Below are 19,038 nucleotides of genomic sequence, written 5' to 3'. Positions count from 1 at the left end.
CTACAGCAACATGTCCACATTGTCCAACTCATGATGAAGTCCCCTTGACTACACATGGCTGGAGTAACTCACCCCCTCCAACTGTGCCACCTGTAGCTCTTCTCAGATTTGTCTTGGCAGATGTCCCATGGTTGCGAAATCTCTAACCTCCCAAGATCTCCCTTGAAACTTGGGTATCACTTCCGCAGCTTCATGTAATAGTCTCAGGTTTGTGCAGGGACATCTTCCCTGCCTCCCATTATTTAGCCTCAGCCACTCTGGAGGGATGATTCAATTCTCACGGCCTCCTCAAACTTGTCACTAACGGTGGGCAGTGCTATGGGCATCCCGTCAGGATGAACATGGTACTCACAGAACACAGCTGTAGTGGGCACTGTATGCTGGCCTTGGGAAGCAGAGGCCACTCTCAGTTTCTTCCTTCAGAACTCTTCCTTTCAAAGAACTCACATCACTTCTAGCTAAACGGGTTTGTTCTTGCGCCCAGAATAGCCTTCCCATTGTCCCAGTGTAGAACATTTGGGTTATTTGAATGGTGGGAATCATTTTCACAATTATAGCCAAAAGACTGTAATTTCTAAGCCTGATATTTTAAATTTTCTCATATTTTAACTGTCAAATTTCATATGATTTGGCTCTTAATTTTGTTATCTTTCAATGTAGATTTGAAACAGGGAAGCTAAAAGAAGCATTGAATACATTGGCCTATTACTTTTAAATTTAATTTAATCAAGTTCTCAAGACATGGGTAGAATTCAATTACCTTATTTGTCATAGTATCATATAAATTGCCTTTAGCTCAGTTTCAAATAAAGTCCTATTTCCCCCTGAAACCTCATCATGACACAAGGCAACATAGACCTCATTTCTCTTGATATTCTGATCTTTCAAACTCCTACTGAATGGCACATTAAACTGCTCAGAGCATTTTAGTGCTTGTCTAGTCCAGAGTTCCAAATCTTTCCACAAGCCCCAGCAATCCAGTTCCAAAAGACTAAGAACCATAATACCAGCCTTATGACAGCAAAGATCCCACTTCTCAGTACTAGTTGTCTGTATGAGTTACTTTGCAGTCACTGAGACAGAATAGCCAACAGGAAGTTGCTTATGGAAAAATAAGGGTTTATTTCATCTTACGGTTCCAGGGGGTCGAGCCCACCACGGCGGGGACAGGATGGCAAGAGCAGAAATCCAGCGTCACAGTATCACATCAGCAGGGAGGGAGGAGGGGACAGCAAACAAGGCCTGCCTTGCTCTGCAGGGAGCGCTGGGGCCTGCTGAGCTCCTTCCTCATCCATGATTGAGTGGTGATGAGCCTACTTTGAACATTTTTTTAAGAGCCATGTTATCTCATTTATTTTTTTCCATTTCTTTCACTATGTTTTCTTTAAGTGCTAGTTGAGGTAACCCAGGGCCAGAAAAGCAAAAATCTTATGTTGTCTCTTATATGTGGATTCTAACTTCTAATATTTGTATGTATGTAAACAAGGGGCTGTGAGAATGAGTACAGTTATCAAATGAGAAGCAAGACCAGGAGCGGAGCACAAGGTGATGAGGAAAGCTGAGAGAGCGTATATAAGGAGGCACGTAGTGTGAAAGAATAAAGGAGACACCAGAAGGCAGTGTGATCAGGAGAGGAAAAGGGAAATCAAACAAAATTTTTGGAAAGCATCATAATCCAACCAAACTCATTACATGCTTATAACAAATAAATAATGGGCTAGAGAGATGGCTTAGTGGTTAAGATGCCTGTGAAACATAAAGGCTCATGTTCAACTCTCCAGGTCCCAAAAGAGCCAGATGCATAGTGATGCAAATGTGCAATGTTGCACATGTGTACAAAGGGGTGCACATGTCTGGAGTTATATTGCAGTGGCTGGAGACCCTGGCATGCCAATTTACTTCCTCCCCACCCCTCTTTCTCTCTCACATAAATAAAAAAGGCTAGTCTTTTGGGCTTTGTCCCCCCAAAATTAATAAATACTTTTTCCTGATTTAAAAAACGTTAATACATTTAAATTTTTTAAATTAATGAATTAATTTATTTATTTGACAGATAAAGAGGGAGAGAGAGAGAGAGAGGATGGACATGCCAGGGCCTACAGCCACTGCAAACAAACTCCAGAGCATGTGCCTCCTCATGCATTTATCTAACATGGGTCCTGGGGAGTTGAATCTGGGTCCTTTGGCTTTGTAGACAAATGTTTTAACAACTAAGCTATCCTTCCAGCCCTTTCCTAATTTTTAAATAAAAGTGAATTTTACTAAACTTTTCCTTGGATTATTTTTTTCAATTTAATCCAAATTTTTTGACATTCCCTATTTTTGGTGAATGATGTTTCTCTAATGCATGACTATTGGCAGTAATTTCTGCAGATCGTTTCTTCATTCTGTTCATGAAGCACCCTCATTTCACTGTTGGACTAATGCTCCTCTGTTCTTCTTCACTTACACATCACAGAAATGATGGCGCCAAACCCTCTTCCTACCTCCATCTCTCCTGCTTTCTTTTCTCTAACCATTTAGCCTGTTGTATGGATATTGTAAGAGTTATCTTTCTCTTTGGTTACTATAGTTGAAATTTCTTTTCTAGCTTCTTAAAAAGTTTACTTTTAGCTGAGTGTGGTGGTGCACACCTTTAATCTCAGCACTAGGGAGGCAGAGGTAGGAGGCTCACCATGAGTTCAATACCAACCTGAGACTACATAGTGAATTCCAGGTCACCCTGGGCTAGAGTGAGACCCTAACTTGAAAAACAACAACAACAACAACAAAAAGTTTATTTTTTAATGATTCCAAGGTAGGAAAATAAAATGCAAAGTTTTGACACCACTGTCACAACAGAAATCATCTTTGGTAACTTATTATAATTATCTTTAAATATTTTTAATCAGTATAAGAAGGTATAAAACTCTCAATGTATTACAGAAAATCAATGTATCTGTGAACTTGAATCTACACTAGGTTACTACAAATAAAACCTGACACAAAACCTGGAAGGAAGGAAGTCTCATCTCACTCCAATTTTCCATGCAAAGAGCATGCGCATCTGCTCCCACCTTCGCTGCTATAAGCCTACAGCTGCTCCTACTACGTTTCTTCACTGTTTCCACTGTTTCTTTTCTTTTTTTTTTTGTCAAGTAACTTTACCTTTCTGATCAAGGTCTCCCTTCAAATCTTCTCTTTGCAATTCTCCTATACTGCTCATATTATAAATATTGTACGTACTTAATCATAGGAGGATTTCTGTCTAGAATGCACTGACCATACTGGCCCGCACCATGTATTCTTCTTGCCCTACAGAGTTGGCTTCCATGGTCTGAAAGTAAACAGACAGCTGTAACAAGAGTGAACTATGGGTTCAAGCTGGGGAAATCAGTTTTGTCCTTTAATAATTTGCTGCTGATGCTGGAGTGATAGTTCCACAGGCAAATTACATACAACAGAGGCATGAGGGCAACCCAACCCTCATAGAATGCAGGGCATTGTGGGGAAAGTACAAGCCAGCACAGGGGAAGCAGAAACAGACTTCCTGGGACATCTAGTCTGGCCAAATCAGTGATCTCTAAGTTCAGCAAGAGACCATATCTCAGATAAGGTGCAAAGTTACTGAGGAGCAACCCTGATATCAACCTCTGCATTCAAGTACACATATATGCACACCCAGGTACACACACACACACACACAGACACACACACACACAGACACTTGGGAATTGAGAACTGAAAGCTACATTTAGTCCGAATCCATTGGCAACTAAAACTTCACAAATATGAGCAGAGACAGCTAGACTTATGAAAAGAAAGACAATATGTGGGTCAGGAAGTTTGGGGATAGGAGAGAGAGAGATATAGAAAGAAAGAGGAAGAAGGAAAGAGAGAGAGAGCACAGCTTCAGAACTCTAGGCTCTACTTGGATTGGATGCTCTGATCTGTATGCTTGGCAATTATTATTTCAAGTTTCTTTCTTCTTGTTTAAACTAATTTCATTAAGTCACTTTGTAAAAAACTTCATAATTACATATACATAATCTTTGAAACTATATATCAAGACATATTTATTGAAAAAGCAATGATTCAAGCAAAAGAAATATTTGAAGTAATAAAAATTATAACAATAATTCAAATTAGAGGTTAGGGGGACAAGAAGAGGTATTTTATTGTTTTTAGCAAGATCCTTTATGAAATAGTTTATTTCTGCAAGTTCATTAGGCTTTGTGGAATTCTCGGTGGAGCATATTATGTAAATAAGACTAAAATAAAATATCACAACCTCTCATGGTTTCAGCCCAGCTATGCAAATCATAAGACTGTGCTTCCTGAAGGGCTAATGCATCAGAAACCTTAAAAGTACTCCAGACTGGTTAATCCAGCTTCACTGACTGGATCTAAGATCATTCCTCTACGGCCAATTGGGTACTGTCTCCAAAGTATTGGGATAACTGTTGATTGCATGCAGAGAGACAGACATATAGAGAGGGGAGAGAGAAATTAGATATTCACAGTGAGGATGACTTCAGTAGATATCACTGGAGTGGGGTTTCTGTTGTGGGTTGAAGCACAAGGCTTATCTCAGGATCAAGCACAAATATGACATACCAGTTATGAAACAAATGAACTTGACCTTGTATTACTTCTGCATTAAGAAGATCACAATAAACGGGGCTTGGTGGCACACATTTTTAATTGCAGCATTCGGGAGGCAGAGGTAGGAGGATCGCCATGAGTCTGAGTTCAAGGCCACCCTGAGATTACATAGTGAATTCCAGGTCTGGGCTAGAGTGAAACCCTACCTCAGAAAAATAAAAATAGAACATCACAATGAAGGTCTTTGGCTGTTAAAGCCGAGAACAGTCAAGTATACCTTCATGCATGAAGAGTATAGCCCGTGTCTGCTCCCTTCAGAGCAGACCGACCTGTGTTCTCAAGTACATGCTGCTGTTACCTTCTTCACTGTTGGTATGGAAGCTTTCAGCTACTGCCACCTTTCCTAAGTGTGAACTCTTTAAGAACTTAGAAAAAATGATTTACTATAAGGAGAAATTGAATCATTAACTGACCCCTAAAATGTGTCAACTTTAAAGATCTGTAGCCCTTTGATTGTGTACTGACTGTCTGCTGGCTGAAGTTCATAAATGTGTCATCACCACGGTTGCAGTCAGATCCATATTGCTGGGATGAACCTCCAGACCAGAAACAATCATGGGAGGAAGGGAATTCATTTGAAGCTTACAGATCCAGGGAAAGTTTCATAATGGTGGAAGAAGCTGGCCTCCTTTCACAGGTCCACGCAGAGGGAGAAAAGCAACACCAACACCAGAAGTAAGCACACTTCAGGCATCCCAGGCAGAGCTCAAGCATGCTGCCTATCTGTAGCCTAGAATGACAGACCTTCCCCTACACCCGAGGTCTGGACTCTAGGACTCACCCACAGTGACACCAAGCTACAAGCTTGAATAAAACTCATAGGTCTATGGGGAGATATCAATTCAATCTACTACAACCACCCACTGTCATTTGTTAGGATGTGTGGTGATGTTTACATGCATAAAATCATTATCATTTGATGAGCAAGCAAAACAATATAATTAACTATTATGCCCATACTGAAACCTCCTAGCTTTGGAATATGTATATATTCCTCGTCAAGTGTATAGTGTATAAATATTTTCTCCCAATTCATTGGATATCTCTTTACTCTCTTTGACTATTTCCTTTGCTTTCTATTTTATTTTTGTTGTCTAGCCTTTGGGGATCAAATGCAAAAGAAAAATAATTACTTCCTACATCAGTGACAAATGTTCTGGTTCCCTTATCCCATGTTTTCATCTATCATTTTCAGTGAGAAGTCTCATATTTAAAAACTATTGTCAGTTAATTTTTGGTGGTTTTGTTTTTGTTGTTCGTGCTTGAGCAGGGTCTCACGTGCCTAAGCTGGCTTTGCTCTGTAGATGAAACTGCTCCTGAACTTCCCGTCTCCTGCCTTTACCTGGGCAGTGCTGTCTGCAGGTGAGAGCTGCCACCCCAGCACTGCTGGGGACGAGCCCAGGATCCGCACGCGCTAGGCAGGCCCTCAAACGAGCTAAAATCTCAGCCCTGCCAGCTGATTTTCATTCTTGGCTTGAAATCGATGTGTAGTGTCCTTCTTCTGCATGTGGAAATCCCATTTCCCCAACTCCTTCTGTTGAAACCACTGTCAGCTCGATGTGTGCTCTTAGTATCATCTTTTTTGTGTTTATTTTACTTTATTTATTGTCATTATTTTGAAAATAATTGGACATAATGCATGATTTATTTGGAGAGCTCCATTTTTTTCTATTGATGGTTTTACCTAGGAATATTTTTTGCCAGAATCATGCTGTTTAATTATTATAGTTTTATAATGTAGTTTGGTGTCAGGTTATGTGATGACTCTAGCCTTGTTTGCTTTGCCCAAGACTACCTTGGCTATTGGGAGTTAATATCTAATTCAGTTAAATTTAATATTGGAAAATTCATAAAAATTCCATTAAATCTGTATAGTATGAACACTTGAACAATAAGAATTTTTTTAACTTCTTGAACATGGCATCTCTTCCAATTACTTGTGCATTCTTCAATGTCTTTCATCTACTCATAAAAGTTTTTGATTTATTGATCTTAACATATCATTACTCAAACTTATTGCTAAGTATTTTTGTAGCTATTATAAATGTAGCTGTTTTCTTGATTTATTTTGCAGACATCTGGTTGCTAATATATAGTCATTAAAAGAAGACAAACTAGGAGCTGGAGGGACGGCTTAGCGGTTAAGGTATTTGCCTGCAAATCCAGAGGACCCTGGTTTGATTCCCCAGGGCCCACATTAGCCAGATGCACAAGGGGGCACACACATCACAAGTTCGTTTGCAGTGGCTGGAGGCCTTGTTGTGCCCATTCTCTCTCTCCTCTCTTTCTCTCCTTCTTTCGCTGTCAAATAAATAAATATAAAAGAAGACAAACCAATGAACAACTGATAAGAAAAAAAAAAACAACACTTAGCATCAACCAATTATTAGTAAAATGCAAACAAAAACCATAATAAAATGACAACTTATACTTATCAGAGTGGGTGTTGTGACAAAGATGAAATGTAACAAATGTGGACAGGGGAAGGGATGGAAATGGGGGAACGTTTGTGCAAAGTTGGCAAGCATGACAGTGAGTGTGGCCAATACACAAAACTCTGCGGGTTTTTCCCCCTGCCCCCCGCAAAAAAACTCAAAATGATCAACAATCTCACTTCTATGTACATGTCCGAAGAGTTTGAAATCCCTTTGTCAACAAGATGTTCTACTCATGTGTTTGTTACAGCAATATATATGAAAGCCAAGTTATGGTGTCAGTCATAAACTGGGTAAGGGAAATATGGCATGTATAGACACACACACACAGGAATACTGTGAGTCTGGGTTCAAGAAATAGAGGAAAGATAGACAGAAAATTCCTTGGGTTAAAGATTATATTTAATACCAGAACAGAGTATTGCAGCATCCTGACTGAAAGAAGAGGACTCTGAATATCCAGTGGGAGGAAGGTAGTAGAAGGGGAAAGGCCCTGCTGGTGGCTGGAAGGCAGTGTAATCCCCTCTACAGCCCTGAGGCCCTGGCATTTATTCAATTTCCATTAACAGTGGGGATTCCAAAATCTCAGCCCTAATGGGGCAAAATTGAGGGGGAAGGGGGAAAGAACTACTCTCGAAATAAAACAGATAATATTTGACTCTTAAATGCAAAATTACATTTGTGACAATATAGGTTAATGTGAAGGATATGATGTTAAATTTTAAAAAGCCAAGCAAAGTAGTACATGATGATACATTTATGTGGAATCTAAGCTGGCTGAATTCATAGAAGCTGAAACTATCCTTCATTCAAAATGGAGTCTAGTTACTTAGGCTAAGGGTGGGTGAGTGGGTAGGGATGAGGAGATTTGGGCCAAAGGAAGTAAAGATTCAGTTAGAATAAAGGAATAAAGATTCAGTACCTCAGGTGAAGGATGTGTTAATTACACAGTGCAATTATCCCACATAGTATATCTCATAAAATCACTTTGTATTCTATAATATATAGTCCTAATTTCTAACTATAAAAATAACTTTAAGAAGCAAACATAACTGCTACCATCTGTCTTTAAATTGTATTAAAAATCACTTAAATTGTATGTTATTCTATGAGATACAGAATTATACATCCATTTTAATTGTCTTATCCATAAGATTTTGAGATATGCTAACTGAGAGGCAGATGCTAGTGATTTTCTCTATTATTTTGGTGCTCATGTGTTTAGTATGCTAAACGGTATTTTAACATCCATTTGATATGTGACATAAAAATCTGTTGATGTTAGCAGGAAGCATTTTGGCCAGGAATAGCTGAGGCAAAAGTTTCTCTTTGTGTAGCATGATTCAGCTTGCTAAACCTCTAATGCCCGGAAGCCCAGGTGGGCTCCCCTGAACACTGTCTTGCTTAGAGCAGTAAGAATGCAGTGTGTGTCCCTGGGTGATTTAATAAAGGGTGACAAGTCAAGGGTTTAATTGCCATTATTGGGCCATTCCTTGGAATTAGAATAATTCTATTTAATTTAATAAATTTAACTAAAATCTGCAGTATAGTGAAAAACAAGCTATTCTGATTACGAGGCTGTTGTAGGACAAAATATTTCCCATTAAAATCCAAGATTTTCTACAGTACAAGGTCACAGGAGCATAACAATAGCAAAGGCTGTCTCTAATTCCAGAGGGACTCGGCGGTAACCTAGAGCTTTTCTCTATGAGGATTTATTGATGCTGAGTTCAAATAGTTCTGAGGGTAGCCTCGGTTACTGCCCGGCCTGGGTTCTTCTGTTGGTGGGTTCCTCTCTCTCAGTGTCTGTGAGATTCTATAACATTCCAGGTCATTTAAGTTTGATACTCACATGCATCTAGTGCCTCTCTTCAGCTTCACACATACAAAACTCTTATTTTTCACTCTTGATCCAAAGCACTGTGAGGAAGGCTTAAGTGTGTGCCAGGAATGTCACGTAACCATTGGAGGCTTTGTTCTTCATCTTGCTGACGACTTCAACTACACTGCTGTACGTGTTGAGAGCACTGCACCCTCGCTCGAGTCTGGATGGACTAAGCTTCAGGGTTAAAATACTAGATACTCTAGAGCAAGATCCTACCTTGAAAACAAACAATAACAATAGAATACTAGACACTCAATAATCCCTAAAACTTCCCAAGCCAATGTGATATAGTTACCTTTGCATTATGGGGACAAAACACTTGACCAAAAGCAGCTGGTAGGAAGGGTTTATTTTGGCTTACAGTCTTGAGAGGAAGCTTCATAATGACAAGGAAAGTAATACTGGAATTTTTGGTGTCTTCAAGAACAGCAGAACCTTATCTTGCCTGTTGGACAATAACTCAGAATGCAGAAACCCAGTGGTCACATAAAGCTTTCTAAATTAGTACTCTCCAGATTCTTGTCTTATGAATTTTGACAAATGAAATCCACAGGGCAGAGGATAAGATTAGAGAAGTTTTATTATGGGGAGAGCTTGTAAAGATAGAGAATAGAGCTTAAGGGAAGGAACAAATATGGAACTCTTGCCCAAAGAAGGACAAAATCAGATTTCTCAGAAACAGAAAGGTCCTCTTAGAGACCTAGGTGGGTATCTTTTAAGGAAGTCGACTGATTAGGGGACTGATCAGCTCAATTCAGTCTGTCGCCAGATGTATTAGTCTGGACTCTCTATGGGAACCCTGGTAAAGTGAATTTGTATTATAAAATGTATTTATTACATGAGGTTACAGAATATGAGTTGGGCAACTCAGTAATAGCTGTCAACAGGCTTGAGCGTCAAAGAAGCTGGGAGCTGCCCAGTGTATGTGGCTGGATGCCTCAGCAGTCCTAATCTAGCACTGAAGAGAAGCAGGATCCAGTGAGGGACAGTCAAAGTGGAATAGATGCATGCACAAATCGACAGTGAGGAGGGGCATATAAAAAGAATTCAATAGCAAGTATCAAGGGGCAACCAGGTAAAAAAAGACCAGATGATAAAAGCACACTAATGTCATTCAGGAGTTAATTTTCTAATGGCTGTGTTAATTATCTCTCTCCTGAAGAGCTGGTTCCTATGTCTATCAACATCATGTACAACAGACCCCAGAAGAACACCTCCTACCCACATGGGACAATAGCTTACCATGTGCCCAAAATGCTACCTGACATTTGGCAAAAGTGAACTGAAAGCTGAGGTTCCATGTAGCCACACCTGTGTTACCAGAACTTCAGGGATGGACAGCAGCAATTCTGGGGAGTTAAATATTATGAGTCCAAAGCCAAATTATTTTGGCCGATATTATCCTTTCAAAATAGCCAGCTTATCTTTTTAGTGGAATAACTTGGCAGCTCTGTGGAGAGCTGAGATGGCTCCTGCTGAGGGTTATAGCTCGCCTAGACAAACTTTTCCTAACGAAGCTTGTACATTTGACTTTGCTTATCTCCTCTGAGGGAAAACTCATCTTTCTGTACACCAGGGTTCCTTCACATTCACTGTGATTTTTCTACTTGACAGTGTTATGAGTCAATCTTTTATTTTCTTATTTAAAGTTTCTTTTAAATATTTTTATTTATTTACTTGCAAGCAGATTGAGAGAGAAATGATGGGTACACAGGGCTTCTTGCTACTGAAAACTGACTTCAGATATATGTGCCAGTTTGTGCATCTGGCTCTATGTGGGTACTGGGGAATTCAAACCTGGCTGTCAGGTTTTGCAAGCAAGTGTTTTAAAACCACTAAGCTATCTCCCCATCCCTAGAACTAGATTTTATTTTAAAAAGTTATTATTTAATTTCAAGGAAAGAATTTCTTAATTTCTACAATTCACTTCAGCAGACACAATTCCAAATGGTTTCAGAAATACCTGTTGATACATCCTCAAGAACAATTCTGACTATTACATTCATTGGCCTCTCTCTACCTCTTTGCTAACTTGATTCACTCAGAACACCCCTGCATGTCACACCGACTGCCTTATTCTCCTGATGCAAGAATACACATATGGACCCCTAACTTAGACACCCTGAAATGAGGACACCTTTGTCTCAGCACAGTGCCAACTTCAGCTTGAAGCAGCTCGAGATGTGATCATGCCACGTATCATCCCACAATTCTTCCCCATCTCCAAATATATATATAACTTTCTCTTTTTTTTAATATGTTGCAGTTACCTTTTCATTGCAGGGAAAGCACTGAACCAGAGCAGCTTATTGGAGGAAAGGGTTTATCTCAGGCATAAAAATTCCAGGAGAAGATTCATCACGGCAGAAGAAGCTGGCTCGCTCAGATCATAGCAGGGAGATAAAAGCAAGCACCTAGAAACATGAACAGCCCTGGCTCAAGCTGCTCTTCACACACCAAGTAGGGCTGAACTCAAGATCTGCTCTGAGTGACTTGCCTGCTGCAGCAGAGCCCCATCTGCTTAAGACTAAGTAGGAAGCTTACTCGAAAATGTCTGTGTCTACAGGGACATGCTTTACATTCAAACCCCCACATTCTGCCCCTGGCCCCCAGAGCCTTGTGGTCATCTCACAATGTAAATTGCACCCAGTCCAACTTAGTAAGTCCCCATAGTCTTTACCAATTTTAACATTCTTCAAAAGTCTTTGGATTTAAGATGTCTTTTATTAACGATGAGCCCTATAAAATCAAAACACAAGTCACACACTTCTGACACATAATGGCAGTGAGTAAACATTTCAATTGCAAAAGAGGAGACTGGACCAATGCAAAACCAATAACCAGCCAGCAAACCACAAACATCTGCAGTTATAAGTCCAACATCTAACCAGCAAAACCAAATTCTCCGAATTTCCAATTTTGCCCCTCCTATTGGGCAACTCACATGCATTTATATTCAAACCATCACATTATGTAAACAAAAATGCTTGAATGTGTATAATATATGAAAACAAAAATAGCTCCCTACTCATCCTTCTCTCTGTCTTCCCTACCACTTGGTCCTGTTAATCCTAGGACTTGGGACTTACTTCTGGAATGGTAATTGAAGATAACCCTGGGCCTAAAGTAGGGAAGGCTACCTGTACCCCAGCCCACAACTTCAGGCCACTCAAGGCCTTTCCCATGCAAGGTAGCTTCTCTTCTCTCCCTGCAAAACCCTTTCCCCATTCCTCTCTCTTATTCTCTCTCTTTTCCAGGTCCCCTTCTTCCTCACCCCCAGAAACATGGCCAAAATAAGCATCTTTTGTTTATAAATCACACAGTCTCTGGCATCCAGTCATAGCAACAGAAGACCATCTAAGACAAAGACCTCTCCCCAATGTGTAGAATTACAGTCTCATAAGCTTTTCAGTGCAAGATTCAAACCATGCTACTCATCACTAAGAAAGTCATTTCTTTATGCATTTTTCCCAATGTCTACTGCCTTTGTGTGTCTGGATGACTTCACATACTTCAGCTTTCAAGAGACTCCAACCCTTTGCATTGGGAAGCCGTCATAGCTATCCTGGAATGGATGTGGCCCATAGGCCATAGGTTTAATATGTCTGGATATATATAATAAAACTGGAATTAGTGCTTGCTTCGGCAGCACATATACAAAAATTGGAAAGATACAGAGAAGATTAGCATGGCCCTTGTGCAAGGATGACAGGCAAATTCATGAAGCATTCCATATTAAAAAAAAAAAACCTGGAATTATTTTTGAGGGTCCTATTGGACTCTTTACAGCCTGTATACATATTAAAACATGAAGTAAGAAGATTTTAGACAGAAAATATCAGATGGATTCACTCAGACACACTCTCAGCTGTCTTGGCCAAACTGTTCTGAGTTGTTTCACTGAGTCATCTGAGTCAAGGCTAAAATGCCAGAGCCCCTGTGTTCCATCTCGGTTTTCTTCCCAGAGCGTGTATGGACAGCTGTAGCTGTCAGGGGAGGAATGTGCGGAGGTTCTGGATACCTGAGCAGGGCTATTGCTTCTCTACTCACTTGGTCAGGAGCTCAGGCCATCGAGGAACGTTGGCTTGTACCCCCGACCCTCACCATCTCTAGCAGTGCAGTCTGTCTAGCAATTCTGGTAATTCCAGTCTAGCTCCTAAGCCCATTTCTCAATTTGCCCACAATAAATAAATGAGTGAACTTTCCCTAGAATATACACATGCAATACCCCAGACTCCTAGAGGCAGAGAGTAAAAGCAATTACGAACTTGGTCCAGTGCACGCCCTGGCTCAGTTCTGTGTATGGAGCATAGGAATTGGCAAGGCAGTGGCTGTGGAATGCTTCCTGGAGGAGAATCTTGGGAAAAATACCAGGCATAAGCAGGCAACTCTTCTCAACAGCAAGCAGATGATGAGAGAAATCACCTACCCTTCGTGGTATAGAGAACCCCTCCACATAGTGACAAAGGGAGGGAATAATACACAACTAGCAGTCCAAAAAGTCCCTGCTGTGGGGTCACTCAGCCATCTGTCTCAGCCTGGCCATGAATGGCCAGCTCCCTAGTTCTTCCTCTGCTCAGTGATTAGGTGCACAGCTCCAAACAGCATGGACCAAAGTGCACTTACATAGAGATTCATTCCTCTGCAATTTATTACATATTTGGTAAGTACAAGATGCCCTAACAGTAGTGGGAAAATATGTTACTTATTGGTGAATTATAACATATTACTAGAATATTATTGAACCATTCATACTTGATTTTTAACATGTCCCCAGTTTTATTTTAAATGATCCATTCCCAGCTTTTTACCTTAGCCTAACATCTTCCAATTATTCCTTTTCACTGAGATATTAACACAGTCACAATTTTTACAAACTATTAGGTGTCAGTGTACTAAGTATCCAAGTCATTTTAAAAGTGAATGTAATTTTCCTGCTTTACAAAATAAGCTACTCAAATATTTGTCCTAGCTTGCCCAAATTCCAAAGATCATTCCACACATTTTATACTTGATTTGTTATTATGTTTTGGAACTAATAAAATAATTTTGATGGTGCTGGAATGGTTGAAGGTGCTTACTCACAAAGTTTGATGGCCAGAGTACAATTCCCCAGAATCCATGCAAAACCAGCTGTTCAAAATGCCACATATAGGGCTGGAGAGATGGCTTAGCGGTTAAGTGCTTGCCTGTGAAGCCTAAGGACCCCGGTTCGAGGCTCGGTTCCCCAGGTCCCACGTTAGCCAGATGCACAAGGGGGCGCACGCGTCTGGAGTTCGTTTGCAGAGGCTGGAAGCCCTGGCGCGCCCATTCTCTCTCTCTCCCTCTGTCTTTCTCTCTGTGTCTGTCGCTCTCAAATAAATAAATTTAAAAAAAAAAATGCCACATATATCTAGAGTTCATTTGCTACTTGGCATGCCTATCTGTCTGTCTATCCATCTATCTATCTGTCTTTCTATCTATATATCTATCATCATCATCATCATCTACCTATTTATCTCTGCCTCTTTTAAATAAGAAAATATTAAAACTTGTTTTTGATATATATATATGATAAACTAAAATTTAATTTTTAAAGTAAACCTTACCTTTCCTGAATATATTATGTGAGTGCATCATGCTCTTCTACCTTATACTTTTTTATTTCTATTTTCTGATCATAGAGTCCAGGCATGGGAACTTTAAAAACCATATTGAAGCCCAGATTACAGCGATGGGGGAGGAATGAGCTGAGGCATTGACAGCAGAAACCCAAGTTTAAATCCAGAACAGCCCTGCTGAGATGTTTGTCCTCTCAGAAGCTCATTTTCCTTGTCTAGAAAATGGTGGTTATATTGCTTTCTTCCTGAAATAATTGTGAGGACAAAATGAGGTAATGGTTATAAATCTTCTTGTATTGTGACCAGCACATCATAAATGTTAAATTACACTCAGTTCCATTTCTTCATCTCTTAATCATACATAAAAATAATTCAAGTTTATATAGCATAACCCCTGCACAATTCAGTCATCATCCATATATCTTTGTGATCTCTTGACTCATATACGACTGACCAAGTTAAGGTTTACAACAGCCAAAGATATCTCAATTCACCTTAATGAGTCAATCCAACTTGGATATTGAGAACAATAATATTGGGGGAAAGTAATTTCTCCCCAGAGAAAACATATCTGAGTAGTAATAACCTCTAGAAACTTCTACCAGCCACAGGTAAAAATCGTCAGAGTTAAAAATTCATCACTGGAGTTCTCCTAGCTCCATTCTTGGCAAATGTTTTTATAAAACATCTATTGCCATTGTTCCAGGGATGTGGATGACAAGTTATTTGCTATTTATAGAATTGAATCAATATTCAAAATATTTGTCTCACTGATGTTAATACAATGGAGCTTACCACAGCAAACTCAGTGGAAAAAAAGACATAAAATCCTAGAACTTTCCCCAATAAAGTGTGTTCTTCTACTTGGTGCTATATGTAAGACTTGTCCATTATTTTCACCTTTAAGAGAGGATTCATGCATCTACACTCACACACATGAGCAAAGCCCCTAGCAATAACAGAAACAAACTTCACAACAGACAAACTTCAACTTGTAAATATTTATGGTTCCTAACCATCAAATGTTACCAATGGATGAAATCATCCTTGCAGAAAATCTATCCCTTTCAGAGGTATCTTCCACTTCCCCTTGTAGCTAAATATGTAGGCTTGCTCATATGTTTATGAGGCAATACTTAAAAAATACTGGTATCAGATTGATTTCCAGTGCCTGCCTTCATTACTTAATGCCTTAAACTGAATGGAAAAGTAAGTGGCTTGAGTTTCCATTACTTACAAGGGTAGCAAGATGAGCTGCACAGAATGGAGCTCGCTCATTCTCTCTCTCTCTCTCTTTCTCCCTCTCTCTCTCTCTCTGCCTGCCCCCCTCCCTCCCTCTCTCTCTCTCTCTCTCTCTCTCTCTCTCTCTCTCTCTCTCTTTCTCTCCATCTACTGCTTTGCTTCCATGGCCAGATCCTGTAGTATCTCCTCACTGCTACTTTTGGCTTGGTGACTGCCTTTCTTCATCATTATTTTTCTTCAAATGACTTCTCGCCCTTATACTGTATAGCCCAGAATTCCTGCATCACTTCCAGATTTTCAGGTGGAAAAAAAAAAAAAAACAGCAAAGCAACTTAAGTGTTGGACACTTTAAGAGGGTTTTACTCAATATCTGAACATTTTGCATTTGTGTGGGTATTATTTCTACCTGCTCAATACTTAATGTGTGCTGTCAATCTTCTCTGTGATCCCTGTTGACCTTTTTGATACATTGTCTTTGCCCCCAGAAAGGTTCCATCAATAGTGACAGAGCTTCAAGCTTCACTCTGGGGAAGCTATGAATGGCTCATCCCATAGCTTTTAATTTTTATTTATTTAATTTTATTTTGGTGTGGAAATGGACCCCAGGGACTTCTGCAGACTAAACACATGCTCTGCCACCAAGTTATACCCTTAGTCCTTTGTTGGAAAACTCATACATTTCACTATACTTAGTCCATCTCAATACTGAATCTTCTCCTATTCTTCCCATTACCAAGACTAAGTTGCATGTCACCTTCATTGGCTGAGGATAAGTAGAGCTCTGAACTGGCAATGAGTTGTCAGAGAATAACTGTAGAAACTTCTGTTGGAGAAACCCACTACTGTAGTATATTCGCACGGGTGTGTTTTCTGTGTATGATACTCACCTGGTTTCCAGGAATAAAATTTTCTAAAATTGTAAAGTAAAATAAAATTTGGGAAAACTCCTTATAACCCAAATATGAATGTATGAGTATCTTCTCATAAATTACAAAGTAAGCCTATAGGAAAAAACAGAGTTGTCATTGGCAAGAGATACTGCTTCATAACAGAACAACTGGGGGGGGGGGCAGGAGAGATGGATTAGCAGTGAAGGCGCTTGCCTGTGAAGACTAAGGACCGTGACTCTCCAGATCCCATGTAAGCCAGATGCACAAAGGTAAGGCAAGTGCAACACAATGTTTATGAACATGCAGAAAAATAGCAAACATGGCACATGCATAACCAACATAATTTTAAATCTTCATGTGTAAATACATCTCTAGGTTCAAGAACTTGCATTCTCATCAGCCAGTTAGTCTCTACCTAAGAAAAACACCTATCACAGGCCACTCCATAGTTCTTTTTTTTTTTCCTCTCTCATGAAAAACTGAACCTCTGAGTTTCTCCTTGGCTGAATTCCCAGGTTTTGGATGCTTTAGTTTTATTACAAGCCTTGCCCATTTTAATCTGATTCCTTCTTCATGATACATGAGCCTCTCCTTGCAGGGTAAGTTCATTCGAGTTCAGTTCTCTCATTTTAAATTAATCAGCTGCCTTCCAGATTGAAGTGTTGATTGTATACTATTTATCTTCCTAATAACAAAAAAATTAATCTGCAAAGGAAATATCAGAGGAGACACTCTTCTACACTGTGAGAGATGATGTCCTCACTGAGAGGAGTGCTTGCTTCTCTTTATTTATGTCTGGGTGGCCATCATTTTATTTAAATGTGATTGCTCTCTGGACTTTAAAATGTTAACATCATCGCCAGAATACCCATGAGATTCAACCAGGTCCCCCAGAGACCAGAGCAACCACCTGCCGGATATGCTTAAGAGATCTCATGATCTCCACATTTTAGCCAAAGCAGCCTCCTCTTCAGAGCCAGAATATAATGTCAACACGCCAGGACAAAGCTGCAAATGATGCTCTGGCCGCCAGAGCCTTCCTTCCAGACTGTTCAACACAGTCCTTCCTAACAGACCCTGGTTTACTTCCAACTGCAGCTGTTGCTGTTCTTCCCATGCCACAGTGTGATAGGGGAAGACATGCTCATCCGCACATGCTGGGGAGAATGAGGGAACACTCTGTCCTGAGAAATTCCATCAGATGCTCAGGATTCTACTTCCCAACAATCAGCTCTGTGCTTCACTGAAGTAGCAAAAGCTAGGTGTACTTCAAGGTCAGGATAAGATACAGAGGGGCCTGAGTTCCTCTACAAAGATATGCTCAAATAAATAAAGGTGACTGGGGCCATAGTGGGAATGTCAACACAAGCATGAGTTCAGCCCTAGACTACACATGATTTTCTCCATGCATTATACAGGCTTCAATGAAATGCATGACAAATATTAATTGCATACAAGGTACTAAGGATGCAGGGATAAGCCTTGTCCTGATGTGGCTATAGGACTTGGTCCCCAAGTCCAATAATTACATAATCAGTCAGGAAAGACTTGCTGGGTGCCAAGTACTATTCTGCATCATTTATTAGTTCTTTTACTTCTCATAGAAATGCCTTAGGGAAGTAAATATCACTGTTCTTATTTTACAGAGCAAGAAAGATAGTCACTGGACTGGAAGACTAAAAGACTTGTCCTAAAACATATGGCCAGAAAACTGCAGATTCGGGTTCATATGCAGATAGACATAGTTCCAAGACCCTGAGCTCTAAGCCTTCAGCTACATCATGGGCCCTGACCTCTTCATCTCTGCCAAAGCATTTACTATTGAATCTCATGAAAATGGGTCCTCCTCACTAAAAAGGATGCAAGTACTACAAAAATGTTTTAGAGCTGGAGGTCAGAATTATCTGATGCAATATTCTTATGTTTGAGGAAAGGAGAATGAAATTAAGAGGTCTTTTGAAAGAGTAAGTAGTGGCTGCCTCTGTCCTATATCTCATTCAGCCCCCCTCATTTGAAAGCAGGACAGCCAGTGAGTCTCCTACATACCCCTGTCCAGCATTCCCTGGCCTGTCCTCACTCAAAGGGACACATTGCAAGAGCACTGCCTGTGTATTTTCCCTTTCTCTCAGCTGTTTCCATTTGCTCTGGATGTCCCTCAGACCCTGTCTAAGTATTTGTAGCCTTGTGTCTTGACACCAGTTCACCAAACATAAGAGGGCTTTCAATGAAAATCTCCAAATTTCCTACATACAGGGTATTTTTTTTTCTTCTCTTTTTCTGTCACAGATAAGTAATAGCTAGTCTTCTTGAGAGTCAAAGATCAGAATATCTCCCTGATTTTG

The 19,038-nt window shown here is 40.0% G+C and overlaps 1 non-coding gene across 1 annotated transcript; it reads left to right on the top strand.

Annotated features, from left to right (window-relative positions):
- Positions 1 to 12,597: 12,597 nt before the first annotated feature.
- Positions 12,598 to 12,704, top strand: LOC123455384. The gene has a single exon (XR_006633873.1). It is a non-coding gene; the product is annotated as a U6 spliceosomal RNA (small nuclear RNA).
- The last annotated feature ends 6,334 nt before the right edge of the window (positions 12,705 to 19,038 follow it).

Source organism: Jaculus jaculus, chromosome 16 (genome assembly GCF_020740685.1).
Source record: "Jaculus jaculus isolate mJacJac1 chromosome 16, mJacJac1.mat.Y.cur, whole genome shotgun sequence".
NCBI classification, from domain to species: Eukaryota; Metazoa; Chordata; class Mammalia; order Rodentia; family Dipodidae; genus Jaculus; species Jaculus jaculus.
This window is presented reverse-complemented; position numbering and strand designations above follow the sequence as displayed.